The sequence below is a fragment of the Onychostoma macrolepis genome, chromosome 19 (assembly GCF_012432095.1).
Source record: "Onychostoma macrolepis isolate SWU-2019 chromosome 19, ASM1243209v1, whole genome shotgun sequence".
Classification (NCBI taxonomy): Eukaryota; Metazoa; Chordata; class Actinopteri; order Cypriniformes; family Cyprinidae; genus Onychostoma; species Onychostoma macrolepis.
In genome coordinates, this window is record NC_081173.1 from 11,293,700 (window position 1) to 11,312,857 (window position 19,158).

Below are 19,158 nucleotides of genomic sequence, written 5' to 3' on the forward strand. Positions count from 1 at the left end.
TCATGCTCATTAAATGTAAATGAAAATAAATGTAATTAAAAAAAGAACACCCTTTTTCATAAGTTACATTGTAATTTTGTGATGCCTAAATTCTCTTTTAAAGTTATTGTTTGTAGTTTTGAGTGTTACTTTTGATTTATTAATTTAATCAGTCTTTACCTATTCAAGGAGCTGTACTTACATGGTTGGAAATAACTGCCTGAGGACTTTATGAATATGACTGCCGAGTAAACTAACTTTAGCCTTGCTTTAAACTTTGATTCTCAACAATATGCTTGCCCTAATAATACATTCATTCTTCATACACACACATTGACAAGTTTACTCTTTATCCAAACAACCTCTTACACTGAATGGCTTTTAGGGACTTAGGAGCACAAGTGTTTGCTTTTGCTTTTCTAATCACCGAAGTGGTATATTTAAGCTGCGTCTGAAACCAAACAACTGTTTTCTTATTCTCAGGTGGCAGAGGTCTTATGTCTGACACACTGGGTCAAAAGGTCAGACTGTTACTGCTGAAAATCTAGACATCAGTTGCGAACAGTGTGAATTTAGTACTTGTATTCACAAATAGTTTTTACAAGTATTAACATTCCATCACACTAGACATAAATACTGATGTTATCTTCAAACTCTTTAGTTACATGTTACCAGCCCGGATCATTTCTGACTGCAGCTCGTTCTTGGAAACCAATTATATGTTATATTATACCTCCAAACAAGCTCCGGCTGGCCAGGGATTTGGTGGTGTGTGTGAAAGGCGACCCGCTGACCCTGTGCCGGTGTGCACGAGCTTTGAGGTCAGAGGTAGGGAGCTCGATGCAGAAGACGCATAAGTCATATCTAGTGCCGTTTTACATGAATTACAGGATGAACACAAATGACTTTTTCAACATGCAGGTTGATAGAGGTTATTTTTAAAATCTCGTCCTTTGAAAGCAGGGTCAAGGAGAAGGAGAGCTAAGCAATCAGTGTGAAGTAATATTCTGAGAAGTGTTGCTGCTATAAGCTTTCATTCGTCCTTGATCCTGATGTATTGAGGTAATGTGTTGACATTTTCTGGAGTTTTGTCCTCCTGATTACTCACTGTAATTAATCATCAATATCCTGCTTTGCAACCCACATCACAGAGCATGTTTAAGCAACAGCAAAGGTCAAAATACACCGTAAAATGACTTTGGTGGTGCTTACAGAAAACCATGAAATGGTTTTTATGAACTCTGAGAATAAAAGCTTCTGTTTATTTGTTCCGCATGTACATAGTCAAAGCACAGTCAGGGGTTGTTTATTGCGGCCGTATTTATCCCTATAGTGTCTTTCTCGTTTGCAGCAGGTCGCGTGATTCTCATGCTCTCGGGTTTCGTGCTGTTTTCAGTGGAGGTGGTCTGTGTGGGGAGCTGGCCTGTCACACTCATTTCTCACCCTCTATTTATTACCTTGACATTATCTAAATGTTTAATTTGTCATGAATGAATGATCACAGGACTGCTAAAGAGAGTGCTAGCTGGATGGGCGATATCTCACAGAGAGATAACAGCACAACATGCTGCAATTTAGACCTGACCAGTGATGTGTCTCCTATTTAATTTAATTTTATTTTATTTTGATTAGTATTAAAATGAAAATATACAGTGGTACCAAAAAAATCTACAAATGGAATTGCATGAAATAGCAAAATACCGGCAAAACTTTACAGTAAAGTTAACATTAGTTCATGCATTGGTATTATTAAAGGATTCATTAAAGTTGTTTGAACATAAATGTGTGTTGGAAGTGTGTGTACACAACCACCCTAGAATGATTAAAATCTACCCAGTATTTTTTTTTAAAATCCCTATTTTAAAAACCCCTTTCTCAAATCAGGCTGTTCTGAGAGTCCTGTCAGAATTACGTAGTCCTGCACAGGCCGCTCCCACGATAGTTGATTTGACAAGGCCGTCTTACCTTAGACCCGCCCTGAGTGAGCTGTCCGCCATTGTGTCGACTCCGGTGCAGGCGAAGACAAGATGTCTCCAATTAAGCGATTTAGGTGTTTTGTTGTTGGATGTAATAATGAATATAGCAGGTGTCATTTACTCCCGACATCTGAGCCGCTGAAGACGCAGTGGATTAACCTTACTTCCGTTTTTGAAGAGAATGCGCCGATCCCGATCTGCTTAAATGCATCCATGTTCGCGCGAATCATTTGTGATACAGCTTCATCTACAGAAGAAGTGAGTATAAGGTTTTTTTTACGAATCTTTGCAAATCGCCTTTCCTAATAATGTGCTAGTTAGCCAGTTTCGCGGCTGAAGTTTACTGTCTGCTAGTCACTCCATGGAAGAGAGGGGCGGGGTCAGGAGAGCTCATTAGCATTTAAAGAAATATGGACTAGAATGGCTTGCTGAAAACAGAGATGATATTGACAGGGTAAAAAGGGTGTTTTTTACACTACCATTGAGACATTTTAACCAAAGTATGTTATAGACTTTTCATTAAGACCCTAAAGAATCATATCAACTTGTGGAAAATGTGCATCCGATGACCCCTTTAACAAAAAATGAACAGCAATTTTTTACAGAATTTATTAATCTAGGTTAATGTTATTTTTTGTAAACATGCTGTTGTTCAATGTTAATCTATCTTTGTTCTAGGTATGTTAACTAATGTTAATTCATACAGTTTAAAATATAAGATTTAATTAGTAGGCTATATGTAGAAACAAACATTAATCAAGATTTAAAAAATGATGTAAAAGTATTGTTTATTGTAAAAATTGTTACAAAAATGTCATTTAATTTAAAGAGAAATACCTTAAGCACAAGCAAAATGTCTCACAAAAAGACGTTTTTTCATTTTTGCTAAAATAATAAGAACTTAATCTTTAATTGTCCTTTTGGTTTTATTTTCTTCCCAAATGCTAAATAGCAACAAACACCAACACAGCATTTTCCTGAAAGCCTGTTTGTCGCTATGCACTGTGAAATTTTCCTGAAACATAAGTTCAGTCCGTACAATGACAAAAGGTCGAATTTGATTTACAGTAACCATTTAATCATTTAAATGCTGTAGAATGTAGCTTATAATAGTCTCTGAAATGATCACATATATTTTGACACGCACTTTGACATGCCTTTCATTTACTAAAAGCAGAAAAATACAGATTTTTAAAAAAATATTTTAGTTTACACTTCAAAAGAAATGAAGTGTAGTTTTAGCCTAATTTCTTTGCATATGCCACTTGGGTTTGCATGTTGTAATGTAATGCAGTGACATTCATACATTGGCATGGCATATCTTAGCATTTCCAATACATTTTTTGTATCCCAGACCTGCTGCATACAGGACATCGGCCAATCTGTGCTGTGTGGGCAGACGTGAGTATTGTTATGGATCACAGCAGTGTCCTCAAAGCAACCCTTCAGTCTGTCTTAGTTTGGCCGGCACCGCTGAGCCACGGCAGAGCCAAACAAGGCCACACCAAACACAATTGCACGTCGCCCTATTTTGCCTCAATTCAAAGAGCCTCCATCCTGAGTCCTGCGGGCCTACTCTCTCAGGAACATAAAGACTTCTCGGCATGGTTCACAGTGTGTGAATAGCTTTGAACAGGGCCTCACGCTGTGCTTTGGTGCATATTGTGTGTGTGTTCGTTGGAGGTCCACTTTTATGTTCCGTCATTGCAGGTTCGGCGTGATGCAGCTGTAGGTTTGTATGCAGGGGTCGGTCTTCACAGCAGTAGAGTCGTGATAGTGGGCTGTAGCTCTGAGGTTTGTTTTGCTGTACGGCTGCGTGTTACATGCTGTTAGATTTTTGGTGATCTTTTATGCAAAAGTACAGTGGGTAGATGTGCACTGAAGCAGCCAGGTGTGTGTAAATTTCCAGTCAATAGACACATACAATTTTTGTAATTGTTTGGTTAAATACTATTTATTTTTCTTATTATATACTTTATATACTGTTTCCAACAGTCTGAGACCACTAGATGGTATTTTACATCTTTTTTTTTTTTTTTTTTTTTTATATATTTTATGATGATAATTTTTATGCTGCTCATAATTCCTAGTAAGGAACATAATACACCTAATAATAACCATGTATTTTATGTTATTTTTAGCATTCAGAAAGTTATTTTAAAAGTACCGTAATAACTAACAATTTATCAATTAAAAATAAAAAATTATCATAAAATGTAATTTACTGATTAGATTTTATTTATTTATTATAAAAATGTATTATAAATATAAAATAGTTCAGGGTAAAAACTGATAAAAAAAAATTACAAAAATGATAATAAAATTGTGTGTGTGTGTGTATATATATAAAATAATATAATATTTTATATATATATATATATATATATATATATATATATATATATATATATATATATATATATATATATATATATTATATATAGAGATAATTAAATATTATATAATAATAATAATAATAATAATAATAATATATTATGAAGTACTTCCGAATATATTTTTGAGAATTTTTCATATTGATGGGCGATTTGCTTTCTTTTGATTATTTTTATATTTATTTATGATTGTGTAATTGTGCCAGAGTGTATTTTGTTTGTTCTAGTTGGCGACTTGACCAATTCAAGTTTCCCAGTCTCCGCTCTGAGCGTGTGTGTTGTTCTGCCTCTTATTTATCACAAGCGTGTGTCTCTTCAGTCTCTATTTGTCAGTACGTCAGTGTGTTCTGCGAGAGCGTGTGTACACACTCCTGTGGGATTATCGAGTAATAGAGGGGCTTAGCAGTGCTTTGCCTCAGCGTAATCCGTCACACACACACTGATACACACTCCACATGGCTTGTGAATGGAGGGAAGGCGAGAAGGACACGGCGAGCGGTAACAGCAGACAGGACACAGAGGCACCGTCAACTGTTTGCGCTAAGGACAAACAAACACGTGAAATTGATTTCAGGTCGTAACCAGACTCCAGCGCACGTCTGCAATTATGTGCATCTAATCTGCACTTTTTCAACGCAGTTAAAGCTTTGGCTGTGTGGAGCTGTCTCTGAGAAGAGACGAGAGCTATTCATTTCTATGACTCAGATTTAGAGGTCATTCAGTGCTAGTATTAGTTCAGGCACAAAGCACCATAGCAATATCACCTCCGTTTATACGTGCTCATTAATACAGTCATGATAGATGTCATTCATGTAATATCAATGCAAACATTTAGCAGCCGCCAGTGCTGCTACATGGCTGTTAGTCTAAACTACTGTTACTACTCTGTGTGTTACTAAACCTCCCTTTATTTATAAATAAAATATATATATATATTTTTTTTATTATTATATTATTTTATGTTATATTTGTCAGTGTATATATTTATAAAATTATAAATATTTTTAAATAAATTAAATCTTTTTTTCTCACTTCCACCTACATATCAAAAAGTTGAGCTCCAATAATGGGTTTGGTTGAGGGTTAGTTTATAGTATTTATAATTAGCTATATATAAACACAGAATAAATTTATGGTTTATAGTCGTTAAGCTAGGTAATTGTATGTGAGTATTTTTGTTCAGTGACTGGGCCGACCTCAGAGACCTCCCTCACTCTCATTTATAGTTACACCCTCAGACTTGGCACTGAGAGAATGAACAGAGCCAAGACTGAGTTTCTGATCATCTACGGTTTCATCCCAGCCCTGTCTTCTTCTTCTCTCTCTGTCTTTCTCTCTCTTTCCCCTCCCACGGTATTACGCTTATCAGAAAGAGAGAATGAGGCCTCTCTGTGGTGGAGAGAGCATTCAGGTACATAGAAAAAACATACACTAAAAGGTTGGGCAGAATTTCATTATACTGTAATTTGAATTTACTACTTTATGAATTATTTTTAGAAATTCAAAATGATCATACATGATTTTTTAATAAATCATGAATAAATGCATGATAAATTTTGACTAATTATAGCCTATGTTTCCTGATTTTAGTTTTTTCCTCTCACATTTTTGTGTAATTTAATATGAATAGTCTATAAAACTATATTTAATATAGTTATTAAATTTATATAAAAAATATTTTTAATTTATAAATATATTTTAAAAATTAATATAGCTATAAACATTTAAAAATTCTTTGTTAATTAACTTAAGTATAATGAATTTATGTGCACTACATTACTGTGGAGTTAATACAGTTTTTTAAAATGTATTTATTTTTATTTTTTTACTTTTTGCTTACCAAAGTTACATTCATTTAATTAAAAATACAGCAAAAAAACATAGTAATATTGTGAAATATTATTTCAATTCAAAATAGCTGTTTTATATTTTAATGTAATTTATTCCTGTGATGCAATGTTTAATTTTCAGCATCATTACTTTAGTCTTTAGTGTCACGTGGTCTTTAAGAAATCATTATAATATGCAGATGCTCAAGAAACATTTCTTATTATTAATGTTGAAACAGTTGTGCTGCTATGATCTAATGTTTTTGGAAGTATCCCATATTGTGTGCTTGATGTGGGAAATTTATAGTCAAATACAAAAATGTATTATTAAAAACAACACTTACAACAACATGAATTTATTTGAATTTCATGAATGCAACATTACTTCCTTAAATTCAAATGTCATTTGCATTTCTACATCTGTTTGCTACAGGCACTGAATTGCAAATGAAAAGGCATTCTCCATTTAATAGTGCACAATTCTCACTCAGACTAAGAGCTGACTGCTACTTTTCTGACTGGTGTGAGCTCAGCATTCGGCCATTGCATTTTGCTGCAGGCGCTTCAGTAAAAAGCACATAAAGTTAATCTGCAGTCATTCCTCTCTCCTCAGGGCTCAGTATGGGGTTAATGCTCCACTCTGTAGCACTGCTGGGCATGCTGGGTATGACTGTGGCACTGCTCTCTCTGTGCCAATCTGTCTATTCACCCAGCTAATGAGTCATTGTTGGGTTGTTAGTGCTTAGAGGCAGATGACGGTGATACAAGCAAGGGAGAATGTTCCGCATGATTAGAGAAGTGATGGAGAGAAGGAGATACTGGATTAAAGGAACAGTTCACCTGGGGACTGAGATATAAAGCTTTAAAATGACACTAAGTATTGTAAATTCATATTGACTTTTTTATGATACTGTTATGTTGTATTTTTGTTTAACATTTTGACAGCTCCATTTACTTTCATTACACTACTGGACAAAAGTTTGGAATATTTATGATTTAAAAAAAAAAAAAAAAAAGAAAGTTTTTGAATGAAGTCCGTAGGCTCACTAAGGCTGTATTTATTTAATCAAAAATACATTAAAAAGTGAAATATTATTACAATTTAAAATAACTTTTCTATTTTAATATATTTTGAAATGTAATTTATTCTTATAATGCAAAGCTGAATTTTCAGCATCATTTTTACAGTCTTCAGTGCCGCATGATCTTTCAGAAATCATTCATTTTAATCATTAATCATTAAGAAATCAATTAAAATGTATTCTTTTATTCTGCCATGACTTATTAAATTGATCAAAATTGAGAGCAAATAAATTTCTAATGTTAAAAGAAGATTTCTATCTCAAATAAATGCTGTGCTTTTGAACTTTTTATTCATCAAAGAATCCTAAAAAATGGTTTCCACAAAATTTTAAGCAAATGTATTAACTGATATTGATCACAGTAAGAACCATTATTAATAATTGAGCTGCAAATCAACATATCTGAATAATTTCTGAAGGATCATGTGGCACTGAAGACTGGAGTAATGATGCTGAGAATTCAGCTTTGCATCACAGGAATGAATTATATTTTAAAAAAAATGTTCTTTTTAATTGTAATATTATTTAACAATATTAATTTGTTTATTATTTGAGTAATTTTACTGTAACTATCTTTCAAAAACTAAAACAATAATAATAATCTGAATTATTCCAAACCTTTGACTTGTAGTGTTTATGGAAAAAAATAGCCAAGACAAAATTTCTTCAAAATATCTCTCATTCTGTTCAGCTGAAGGAAATAAATTCTCTGTGAGTAAAGAATGTCAGAATGTTAATATTTTTTTTTTTTATTAAACTATGCCTTCAAAAGTAAAGAATGTGGTGTCGATGCTGCCAGTCTTGTGCCGGAGACCTTTTTCATGCACATATGTATGCGTGGGTGCGCACAAGTGCGTAATGCGTATGTATAGAGCCTTTCATGTGTCTCCTTGGCGACACGTCTCTGGAGTTGATCCCTCGCTTCACAGCGACAGCAGCGGAGAGAGGGAAGCCACAGCTGAATTGCAGACAGTCGGAGGGAGTCACAGCCATTCTCTCGTGTGCAGGTGCGATCAAAGGCTCGCTGCTATTCAGCTCTGAAAATGCATATCAGTCTGAAACCATTCAGTGTGCGTGCATGTAAAAGGCCACATCTGGCCATGAGAGGGTGGGTACATTCCATTGAATGGTGCTGAGCTTTCCTGTGAAGTTTCATTTGAGTGCTTTTTCAATCACTCCACCATTAGAGTGACACAGAAAGAACTTTGAACAAATTCTTATGCAAACCCCAGGAGCGACACCTTAGCATTCGGCGAGATTTGAAACCGATCATTTTGTGCATTAGAAAAACAGAACTATTTATAGAAGGCTGTAACTATGTTTATTCATGTGTGTGCATATTGCTGTATAAAATGATATACATTTTTTTTTTCATGTTTATTTATACATACTGTGATTAGCAGCATGTGTCAAGTATAAAAGAGGACTGTTAATTGCACTTGGATATGATTTTAACTCAGCTTTCCAAGAAATATAATAAAAGAAGCAGTTTAAAATAGATGTGCCTGTGATAGTCTGGGCAGCCACCATGTTAGAGTCATTAGGTCGGATGATTGCAAGACCAGATGCACCTTGGGATGCAAACGCAGTTGCCTCAATCAAGCTATTAAGCTTAAGTTATGAAACTGAAAAGTATATTATTATTATATTAGATTATATTAGATCAAGGCCTTATGCTCACCAAGACTGTATTTAATTGATCGGAAACAAAGGAAAAACAGTAAAATTGTGAAATAATAAAGCATTTAAAATAGCTGTAATAATTATTAACACTGTTATTATCAGTGTTGATGAACAGAAATAGATTAATAGAAAGTTTAAATGAACGTAATTTATTTGACACATATTTTAAATTAACTGTTTAATTCATTTTAATTAGTAAATGTTTCTTAATAAATCTTACTGACCCCAAACTATTGAACAGTATATTGTGTTGTATTGTATTGTGTTATATATTATTAGTGATGATGTTTTGCTGTCATCAACAGTGAAGCCATGCATAGACCCTCTGTGGTGTTATGGGCATTTCCATAGAAACAAATCATTTCTGAGTGTTTGAACAGCTCGGAGTAGAATCTGTATTGCCATCTCATAATTACAATAATTCTGGAATGGCGTGAACACAGCTTTAGTCCAGGCTTCGAAATTTCACACTGAACTTTGTAAACTGGGCTTAACTTTTTCATTTCGTGGACAAGTACAGCACAGTAACACTCTGGTTGTCTTAATATTAGTATCTCATCATTCTATTTCTGTCCAGTATTGTGTTTGCCAGCACTGTTGTGTTCAACCTATTTAACTTTCCTCAGACGCCAAAACAACAAAAAAAACAGGAAGCGAGCATCTCTGCGACTGTACAAAGGTCATGTATAATTAACAAGACAAGCACTGTTTAGTTTATGATTGGTTGTCAGTTGCTAAACATTTCAGTTTGACAGTCTTTAAGAACTGAAGGTCTTACTTGAATAATGCTGCCATATAACACAATTCAGGACTCGTATGACAGCATCCCAAGAGTAATTAAAGCTGTTCTGAATGCAAATAGGAATCTGATATCTTTATATTGTCAAGTCTTTCTCTTATTTAATGACTGCAATCTGCAGAGAGAAGGAAGATGATGTTCTCTGCTGTAGAGAGCAGATTCGTCTCCTGTGAAGAATGAATTAAGGGAATATTTTGTTATCAGGTAGTTAGCAGATGCAGATTTCCAGAGCGGGAGATTTTAATCTGCCGTTTCTGTTTCAAATTGTCACTATTTCTTTTATCTTCTCTGCTTCTGTCTGTTGTCATAATCTCGGTTTGTATCTCTTTGTTTCTCTCTTATCCCCGTCCATTTATCAATCTCTCAGGTGACTGCACGCGCTTCAGAGTAAACACACAAAAACTAATTGAATTACCCTAAAGGCCCAGAAATGGAGAGCATAGCTAATTTGTTACCACAGCAACAGAAAAACCTTCCTGTGCCGCTTGTTTTGTTGACTGTGGTTCTGTAAACAGCAAGCACTCCCTCACCTAACAAGGGAACTCCTTGCGTGCCTGTCATGAGCTGCGCTTCAGATTGACTCGCATTAATGACCGAGGCCGAGCTCAACAACCTCTGACTGCCTCATACTTTCCATAACACGGCCCATAGGGACGCGTTCAGCCGTGCGTTAAATTGACTCATCGGCAGGCCCACATGGAGTCTGTGCACTCAGTACTTCAGCGAGCCTTATTCACAAAGTTCTGCGCACACTTTTTTTGTGTTTTCGTTCTAAATTTGTATGCATATTTTTGTTATTTTGTGACATTCTTGAAGACAAAGAAGAATATCAGAATGTGTGTTACCAGACTGTTGAAAAAAATACTATGGCAGTTAATGGCTGTCGTCAACTGTTTGGTTACGCACACTCTTCAAAATATCTTCTGTTGTGTTCAACAGAAGAAAGAAACTCATACAGGTTTTGGTGAGTAAATGATAACAGAATTTTAGGTTTTTTGGGGGGTGAACTATCCCTTTAATTCAGAATCAGTATCAGAAAGGGCTTTATTGCAAAGGGTGCTTTTGCACACAAGCATTTTTTCTTGGTAATGGAGCTTCCAGTGTACACATATAAATGCAACAAGACAACATTATGGATAATAATAAGAGTGAATTTACAGGATATTGCTCTAAACAGTGGAAGTTGCACCGAGGGGGTCTTGGGAGTTATTTGACAGTTTAATAAGGAGATGGCCTGTGGGAAGAAGAAGCTGTTCCTGTGCCTGGATGTTCTAGTGTCTAGTGTTCCGAGTCACAGGCCAGACGGCAACAGTTCAAGTAGGTTGTGGCCAGGATGAGTTGGATCTGTGATGTTTTTACCTGCCCTCTTCCTCAGTGGAAGGGTACAGGTCCTGGAGGCTGGGCAGGGGGCACCAAAAATCCTCTCAGCAGTCTGGACTGTCGGTTGTAACTTCCTGATGTCTGTTTTGGTAGCTGAACCACACCAGACAATTACAGATGAACGCACGACAGCCGAGTAGAATTGTGTCAGCAGGCTGAACTCCCTCATTTCTGTTGTGAAAAAGGCCTAGCAGTGGTTGTACTTCCTTCGCCACACTTTACCAAACTGAAATCTGTTCGATAGTTGTCTGCAGGCTTTCCACTACAATCAGTTTACACATTTTAGAAAAAAGTTGTCTGGTTTCAACTAGGCCTCTTCATAGGGTTTGGTAGAATGTTAGCTAAGCTATACTTTATTTGAGCTTTCGCCAGTGTTATTTTAGTATCACTTAGATATTTTTATAGTATTTTGATTTTAAAGTTTTAGTAAATTTGTTATGTGTTTTTGTCATTTTTAGTATATCAGGGTACATAAAATGAAACTGAGAAATGTTGTTTTTTTAAATATTTTCCGTCAGTGAACATAAATTTGAAGTATTTGAATTGTTATGCTTTTAGTTTTAATAAACGGTCACACTTTATTAAGGTCCAATTCTCACTATTAACAAACCATTAACTATGACTTTTGCCTCAATAAACTCCTAATCTGCTGCTCATTAATAGTTAGTAAGGTAGTTGTTAAGTTTAGGGATGTAGAATATGGTCATGCAGAATATGTGCTCTATAAGTACTAATAAACAGCTAATATGTTAATAAAAGGCATGCTAATAAGCAACTAGTTAATAGTGAGAATTGTTTCCTATACTAAAGTGTTACCTAATCAACTATAATAACCCTGGCGTGCACCGTCTTTTTTTGTGGGAAACATTTCTGTTGTCCAATCTCACTGCACCATCCTCACCACCACCCAGCAGAATATATATTTATCAAAACTGCTTAGCTAACTAGGTCAGCTAAACAAATTCGTTAGCCTTCAGCTATGAATCTGAGACATTGTTGTCTCTAGCACCACCTGCTGATGAATTCATAGAACTGTATAGCAACAGTTCTCACTAGTATTTAAATGCCACTTGAGTTTTAAATGGCACTGAAACTCAGAGGTTCAGAGGCCTCTGATTAGATGAGATGTTGCTGTACAGGATAAGCATCACAGTGTCCTTCTGCTTTCAATGATCTCACCTGAAATGAGCTTCTAATCCTGGCTCTCCGTGGAAGTGTGTGTGGGTCTGTGTTTGTGTGTGCTCTTCTGCTCAGATCATTAGTGCTGTGTGGGAGTGCATGTATAAGGGAGAGGGCATATTTACTCATCTGAGTAGTGTCTTATTTCAGTTATAAAACATTTTTTATTTTTTGTGAAAATGATCATTACTTCCATTCAGCAAGGATGCATTAAATTGATCAAATGTTTCAGTGAAGACATAATGTTAAAAAAGATAATTTTTTTCAAATAAATGTTCTTTTGAACTCTACTCATCAACAAATCCTCAAAAAAATCATAGTTTTCGCAAACACAATTAGCAACACAACTCTTTTCAACATTGATAATAATAAGAAATGTTTTCTGAGCACCAAATCAGCATATTAGAAATAACAGTTTCTTAATCATGTGACACTGATACACTATTTTACTGTATTTAAATAAATGCAGCCTTGCAAATAATTAAAAAAAATCTTACTAACCCCTGAAGTTTTAAACAGTAGCATGTACTATAGAAATAATTTCCACAAAAAATTAAATGTTCATTTTATTATTTCTTAAGATTATGATAGTTTTATAATAGTTTTTTTTGTGATTAATTAAACAATAAAAGATCAATAAGCTCTATAGCTACATAAAAGTTTTCTTGACACTTTTAATGTGATCTTCACTTAACAAAAAGCTCTTAATTTTAAAAACAATCAAACACCCTGGGACACAAAAGTGCCTGTAGTTGTAGAAACAGCACTCTATCTCTTCATCGCTCTCTAGTTTAATCTCCGTCTCTCTCTTTACGACCCTCCTCCCTCTCTCGATGTCCCTCGTACTCTCATCTCCCTCCTCTGTCTTTCTGTATATCCCTCCCTCTCTCCCTGATCTCCTCCCTCACTCTGTCTCTCTTTCATTCTTTCACTCTCTCTCTTTCTTTAGCAGTGTAGTCTGGGCATGCTGCCAGCTGGCTTGTGTCTTTTTTGAATGAATACCTGATGAAGTTGGTGGTGCGCAGTGAGGTGAGGTGTGGGAGGAGCTGAGTGAGTGAGTGAGTGAGCGAGCAAGCGAACGAGTGAGGGAGAGGAGAGGAGAGCTTGTGGCCCGGAGAGGCCTTGCATAACGCACGTTTGAGTGCTGCAGGCAGGGCTCAGAGCTCACACACACGGGGCCCGGCGGGGCAGGGGGCAGTGCCTGACCACAGCCATGACTTCAGCAGGAAGGGCCTCTGTACACGCCGGCAACACCGCTGTACCTCCGTAAGGTGTCAGGGTGGGAGGAGAGCGAGAGGGGGCTCGCTTTGTGTCTGTTTGACTCCTGTGGGAATAAGTGAAAGACTAAGAGAGTGACTCAAATGGCCTCTCTGAACACTAAGGTAAGCTTTAACACACTCCCACTACACTGTGTTTTACTCGAACATGTGTATGTTAGAGAGTGTGCATGTCTCTGTTATAGTTATAGCATGTTTCCCAACAGGGTGTTTCAGCAGCTTTTAAGAGGTATTTGAAAGAAGAAGAAAAAAATCAGTTTTGCTTTTTTAAACTTGAGCCATCATATTAAAACAATTAGTAGTAGACACAGAGGTTCTAATTGTCAAAAAAGCAAAACAAACTGTAAGTTGTGTCCATTTGTGAGTATATGTGCATATTGCTTGTATAAAGACAGCAAAACTGTAATGCGAGTTTTAATTGGTGTTAATGAAGTGGTATTTGATCGAACTGTGAAGGTTCGTAAGATAAGGTTGGGATACACTATTTAATTGTCTTGTCATTGTGATTCATGTTCTTTATGAGTATCTCTGGACTTGAAAGTGCAAGTCATTCAGCTGCACTTCTTCATGCAGCTACAAAGCTCCCTCTCTCCTGAGAGTGTTCTATTTCTTCTTTTCTTTCGTCGTTTCTACTTTACAACCTGTCTCCGTTTCACTCGCTCTATCCATTTCTGTGCTGTTCATTGTAGAGATCAGGCACTGGGACTGATTGTAAAGGCAGGGACAGTTAGTGAGTATCTGCCCACCTTTTAAAGGGATAGTACCTCAGAAACGTGTGGAAGGGGCTACAGTACAGTAACGTTGTGTCTAGTGTGCTGCTTACCCAGACAGCATTTTTGGGCATCTTGCATGCATTCTAAAGTATGTAATTTGTTCTATTGTAATTTTATAAGTATATTGATTTACACATTTGTTTACTTAAGTTTGTCAAATTTTTATATCTTTTATAATAAATGTATATACATGTATTCTATAAGTATATAGATATATATTGCTATGTATGTATGTATGTGTGTGTGTATATATATATATATATATATATATAGGGCCCAATGTACTGTGTTAATATAAAGGAATTTTCCATATTGATTTTATCCATATTTTGAATTACACTGTGTTGTTTTAGGGTTAAAGGAAATGTCAGTAACTTAACAGATAATGGCAGAAAATTACCTGTCAGTTCAAGTTTTCTGTGGATATTTTATATACATTATGCATTTTTTTTTTTTTTTAATTGTCAGATTAATATTCCATATAGTTTTTCAATTAATATGAGGTTTTAAAAACCCATAATTATACAAGAATAATTAAAAATTATGTTCGAAATAGTCACTATGTCAACTACAGCAAGACATGTACAGTATGCAAATAAGTGTAATACATTATATGTATTTTCTTCAATTGTTTTATGTTTATTATGACAGCATTTTCCAAATCAAAAATATTTTTGCATTTTAAATCGATGCGGTCGGTTGTGTGCATTATTCACAGAGTTTCATTCTTGTCAATAATGCTGTGGTTATATTGACTTAAACCTTGTCATCCTCACGGTCATCTCCCATTGACCCACTAATGCGGCCCACAGAGCGCTCTGGACGACATGAATTGTTGCGGTGCGAGTGGGGTTTTATGGAGCAAAATGCATTCGGAGAGCCCATGCTTTCCCTCATTCATGTCTGTGTTAGATTCACAGTGAATGTCTTTGATTAATGTCTCTGATTTGTCCCCGCTGTTCTCCGTAGCTCTGGGACCCCGGGGACGTGATTCATAGTGTTGCCAGGGCTGATGGAGGACAATAAGTTTAGGTTTCAGGTCATCTGATACTGTTCCTAGTGCGCTCAGCAAGATCCAGCTGACAAGGCTTTTATACTGCCGTATCTCTCTCTCTCTCAACTCTCACTACGCTCTTAGTTTACAGCACTGAAGCAATGGAGGTGTGTGTGTGTGTGTGTGTGTGTGTGTGTATTAATGAGTATTTGAATGAGCCTCTGTGCTGGTCTTCTGTTGCTATGTGCTTGCCGTTTTACAAGCATGTGTGTAGGTGTAGCATAGTGTTCTCACTAATGTAGGTCAGTAGATTGCTCACTCCCTCCCTGCTCTGTGTGTGTGTGTGTGTGTGTGTGTGTGTGTGTTGGGTTTAATCCTGAGGGATAAGCAGGGAGGGCTGAGAGGACCCAACTGTGAAAGATTAGGACTTGGCTTTCCCCGGGATACCACAGCAACACACTAAGGCATGTTTGTGAGTAAGTGTGTGTATGTGTGTGTGTGTGTGTGTGTGTACATAAAATACCAGCCATTGGCATCAGTGTCATTAATCCTAACTGGCTCCCTGCAGTATCGACATTCATTAAAGAATGGTGTAAGCTGCAGTCAGATTTGTTGAGAAAATACTACGGCCTCTCTCTCTCGCTCTCTCTCTCTCATACTGTGGCTTTCTCTTTCTTTTACTCTGCTATCCTTGAAATATTGTGGCTGCGTGCCTTTTCAGTATGTACTAAATAGGGATGAGTCATAGAGGTTGCTACCGATAATCATTATCTGTCAATTTGATGAACTGAGTTGTAAATGTTGTTTTTTTTTTTTTTTTTGTTTTTTAAATCCCTCTGAAACATCGTCCCATAGTGTTGGTACTGGACTGTGTTACATCAGAAAAAATCTGTGATGTATAAACCATTTGAACTCATATTTAGTTTTATTGTTTTTGTACTGTCAGCGATTTTCTTATTTAGTTTTTAGTTGTATTTAAGGCATTTTTGCCTTCATGGGATGGGATGGCAGAGATAGGAAGTGATAATAGAGGAAAGAGGGAAACAGGATCAGGAATAAACCTCAAGCTGGGACTCAAACTTGACAAACAATATTTCCTTTTTTTAATTTAGTTTAAATTGTTATTAATTATAATTGTATATTAATTTACACATTTTTACATATTAATTGTTATTATAAATCTATTTTATTTGTGTGCATCTGTATAATATTATATAATTCTTTATTTTTAAAAAGTTGTATAAAATATAGATTCTTTATATAATTAAAATGTTTTTTGCTAATTGTTATCACCTTTTTCTTTTTGCAGTTCATTTAAATAGTCTTGCAGTGACAAATTCATTTTTAGAATTAGGAATATTCCATGTATTTTCTCAATTAATATGTGATGAAAGGAAAATTATGATTTTTTTGTTGCCTGTTTTGTTTTAATTTTGATACTGTACTGTTGATTTATTTTTTCATTAGCTACCAACAGTCTAGGTACAATTAGCTACTGTCTCCTACCTTATAGGATTTCATTTTTTTTATTCTTTGGAGAACGTATACTGCTTCTGTTCTGTCCACGGAAACAAAGCACAATATTGAATTCAAACAACTGACTTCTCAACCGTTGATGAAGTGTTTTCTCTAAGAATGCAGCTGTGTAATGTCAGTACATTTTTGCAAATATTACATATGTCATGGTGGCATTGTCCTTTTACCTGTATGTTCTTTGACCTATGACGTAATAACAGCAACCATAAATCGTACTGAGGTGTTTAAACAAGTAAATAAACAAACAAGTAGAATTTAACTACAGGGAATTTTCTTGATACCTGAAGCAGAAAAGCACAAAAGAGCCACCCAACTCATAGTTCTCTCCATTTCTTCCATCCACCCCAGTTTTCATATCTTATTCATACTCATTTGATGTTCTGAATTCTGCATACTGTGTAGTTGGTAAGTACGCAAATTCAGATGTCTTCGGGTATGCTTTGATTCTCAGAAAGCATATATCATATGCTCTTATGTGTAGAGACTAAATCGAAATGTAGATCATACATCAAACTGGGAACAATGAACCACTGATTACCATTTAAATCAGTTTTCAAATATAATCCCATCATAAAGGGTTTATTTCACCGCGAGCATTCAAGGACCTGGAAGAGACCAGTTCAAACCACTAGAATTGCCTTTTGAGTAAGTTATAATACCATCTGGATAATATTGTCATCTACCATGCATGATTACTTAAATCATTAATTAAAATGATTATGATAATTGGGTTATTAACATGCTTGATTGCCCTTGTCTGATGCAAATTATGGTGAAGGAAAAAGACTTAGAAGAGAGTTTGGGGGTGGTGCAGAGAGAGATGAAAAGATATGAGAAGGAATGAACGAGTAACGGATGGGGGGATGAAAAGTAAAAAAGAAAGAAAAAAAGAGGCAGGAAACACTGATTGAGAGAGTTCTGAGAATAAACACCCTGCTCAATGTCAATATCTGTCAATCAATAGTGTTCAGCTGTTGCGTAACCTTTCTACACTACTTTGACTAAGAGCAAACAGGGAGGACATGCTCCTGCTGTTTGTAATCAGCCGAGGTCTGTTGTGTCTGCTTTAAGTGATGACATGACCATTGTGAATCTAAACATAACCTTTGAACATTCAAAACGATGAGTATTGTATGGTCTCTTGTCGTGTTTCATTTTAAAACATTGTCTGAGGATGTGAAGCTTGACAGGTACACTATAGTTGATATAGTGATGGTATATACAGATGGTAATGTCATGCTACTTTGATATATATATCATGATTCCGAATGATTTGCATATTCATACAGTATACTAAGGTATTTCCTTTTGTTTTTCATGATACAAATTTCAAAGTAGTCTTGCCATGTCCACCCAAGCATAGTATTACCATGGTGTATGCGCAAAACACCATTGTGCAGTGATGGTATCACATGGTAATACTGTGGTACTTGCATATATACCATGGTACATGAATTTTAGTCTCATGGTAGTATCTTCTGATACCTGGTACTCCAAGGTACATCCAAGTACTGTTTCTACATGTCCAAAAGATGTGCTTGTATTATGGTACTTTCTAGTTATTTTTGTAAATGTAGAATTATAATAGTACGTAGTATTACCATGGTGCCATGTCAATGATACTAGCATTTTACATAACACAATAGTGATACTATGGTACATTTTGTTACCTTTTTGTAAGTGTTCCATACACACAAAAGATAAGCTACTATACAGACCGGATTAAAAGGTGGGTTCCCCTTACAGCAGAATCTGCCTGTTCTTTTATAGCACTGCGACACTTGTTAAATCATCAGGGCCTGTTTATCATGCAAAACCACCCTCCCACCAGTGCTGGACAACAGTCGCAGCTGAATGGGTTCAATCAATAGAGCTCAGGGAGAAATGTCAAACAAGCCATAACACTGCACAACATCGCTGTTTCATCACGTGTCTCTCCATACACTCTGGAGTAGATGGGAGAGGAAAATGAGACACTTGCTTCCTGCATTGATGGAGAGCTCTTAAAGTCAACATCAAATCTAAATAGACCGTTTTACCTTCATAATACACTTACGTACAATTCAGAAAGAAACATTTGTGTTTATAATTTTGCATGTACACTTGACTAGCTCTGTTTGTCCATTTCTTTTTGTTTGGTGTCGCTTAAGCCTTTGTGGGCTTAAGTACTTTGTCCGTTCAAGTCTAGCTTCATTATGCCTTAGAAACACAAGGATTTTTTACAATCCAGTAAATTCTTGATGGATAGATAGTTCCAGCTTTTTCTCTTTGAACATGT

At 35.8% G+C, this 19,158-nt stretch overlaps 1 protein-coding gene across 4 annotated transcripts in view; it reads left to right on the plus strand.

Moving 5' to 3' along the window:
- Positions 1-19,158, plus strand: part of atxn1a (ataxin 1a) — a 105,162-nt gene that overhangs the window by 73,919 nt on the left and 12,085 nt on the right. The window contains exon 1 of one of the 4 annotated variants that reach the window (XM_058752724.1): positions 13,329-13,682. The exons of the other annotated variants lie outside the window; for them this stretch is intronic. The gene's annotated coding sequence lies outside the window, so the exon portion shown is untranslated. Of the gene's footprint in view, positions 1-13,328; positions 13,683-19,158 lie in introns of those variants that run through there. 4 annotated transcript variants of the gene reach the window in all.